The sequence below is a fragment of the Carlito syrichta genome, unplaced genomic scaffold, assembly GCF_000164805.1.
Source record: "Carlito syrichta isolate Samal-C Ts95f unplaced genomic scaffold, Tarsius_syrichta-2.0.1 Scaffold315831, whole genome shotgun sequence".
In the NCBI taxonomy this organism is placed as follows: domain Eukaryota; kingdom Metazoa; phylum Chordata; class Mammalia; order Primates; family Tarsiidae; genus Carlito; species Carlito syrichta.
Window position 1 is genome coordinate 536,214 of NW_007259927.1, and position 2,284 is coordinate 538,497.

Genomic DNA, 2,284 nt, shown 5'->3' on the forward strand with positions numbered 1-2,284 from the left:
AAAAAAAAAAAAAAAAAAAAAGAACCAAAGACTCATGAGTGACCTTTAGAAAGACATGTTGTATTTCACCACCAAAGGGCAGTACAGGTTTTATTAGGCGTCCATAATCTAGGCCTCTCTTCTCAGGCAACCCTGAAGCATATGGCACTTTATCTGGGAGGGGCACAGTTAGTGAAAGAAGGTTTTGGTCTTTGAGGGTTGGCGTTGCTCATGAACTTATTCAATGGCTTAATTTTTTCCCCCCTAGCTTGGATACTGATGGATTTTGACTCTTTTACTGCATGCATAGTGCCATCTTGTGGCCATGGAACATATAACACTCATCGTTCACGTTTTAGAGCGTGCACGGATAATTATGGGTCTGTTGTTCTATCTTATGACTAGGTGAACTTACAGAATTTACTGCTAAGAAAGCTTATCTGAGTTTCATCTAACCGGGGTTGCTCTGGCAACATTAATAATAATGCTTGTGTTCTGTGCATTTTCCAACTTCTTTCATTGGGGTTTTTCATCCTCACCTGAGTGTTTTTTCTTTGAGAAAGGTAAACTAGAGGAAGGGTAGAAGTGATCCTTGGCAGGGCTGGGAATGTCCAAGCTCAAGGTTACTTGAAAAGGGTTCAATTCAAGAGGGATTGCAAAGGCAAACTTCTTGCTAGAAGACGCTGAAAGTCATAGATCAGGGGTTGTGTAACATCTGGGTTACATTCTCATGTAGAGCCTTGGGTCAAAGGGCAGAAGAATCAAACAAGTCTTTAATACAGTGAGTAAGAGCTTTGATACAGTGACATCCTGTCTGACTAACCAGAATACGGAAACTCTGAAACAAACAGAAGAGATTCAAGCCCAAGTTGCTCAGGCTGCTCTCGAACCTGTGGGCTCAGGCAATCTTCTCACCTCGGCCTCCCAAAGTCCTGGGATTATAGGCATGAGCCTATGTACCTGGCCAAGCCATTGTAAATAGTTCATGTTATGCACTAAAATTCCTATCGTTTTCTTCATACTTGTTGTCCTGGACCCTCAAAGACACCCAAAGGGAAGACGTTGTGTCCAAGAGGCTGAAGAAATGACCTGGAGATAACAGGCAAGACATGGGCGTTAGTCAGAAACTTACCTGTAGGGATGGTGGCCCAGGAGTGGCCAGCTGGACAGGAAAAAAACTGCCCCTGCTTGTAAAAGTCACTCAGGTTGTATAGCATCTTGCCTGGCACAGAGCGTGGGGTTAAACACAAAAAGGGTGGGGTTTCCAGTGCACAAGAGTGGTGTGAGAACATGCTTCTTTATATATCGCATGTATACAAAGTGGTTGCAGTTTCTCTCTAGGGGTGAGATTTTTTTGTGAACTCAAGGTAACCAAAAGAATGGGATTGGTCCATGTGGGCCTGAACTGGTTTGAACCAGCCTAGGGCTGGGTGAGGACTAACAGCCTCAAGGAAGACTGTGGGAGATCCTTCACTCTCCATAGCTGTGAGATGTGGTTGGCAGGCAAGCAGAACACTTCACCCATGGCCTCAGCATGACCTGCATGCCCAGGCATGGAGCCTGAGGGGAAGGGGACATCCCAGGTTGGTCACTCCCAGAACTTCTCCTTAGGCTCCAACTCCTTGCTTGGGGCCACATCCACCGTGTGTGTGTGTGTGTTGTCACCGAGTGTGTTGCCCTTTGATATCAGAACTCTCCAAGACTTTCTCAGAGTCCATTGATTCAGACTTTACAAAGAACAAACTTGAGTTTAGGAAGCAGCAGATTAAATGTTGCTAATGAGATGAAGCATGTACAGCTTTAGAAAATCTACTTTGAAAATGTTGCTGGCTTTTCAAAATTCACAATTGTCCTGCTTGATTGTATCAAAGACACTTCCCCACCCAGTTCATTGTTCTTCCTGTGACTGGCCATTCATTTAGTCAATCAACCTACTCCCTTTATCGGTAGACTTTTTTTGTGTGCAGTGAGTAAAATCAAGTAAGCATGAGACAATAAAGATCAAAAAGACCCCATTCCTATCTTCAAGGATCTCAACACCTAAGAAACAAGACTAGGCCAAGTAAACCCAGCACTTTGGGAGGCTGAGATGAGAGGATCGCTTGAGTGCAGAAGTTTGAGACCAGCCAAGGCAATATTGTGAGAACTTGTCTTTACCAAAAAATTAGCCAGGTATGGTGGTGTGCGCCTATAGTTCCTGAAAGAAGTTAGGCGCCAGTGATGACTCCATAATCGTCTAAGGCCAAGAGATTTATTAAAGCAGCAGCCACAAGGGAAAAGGGAAATGGTCTGTGGCCGCGGGATT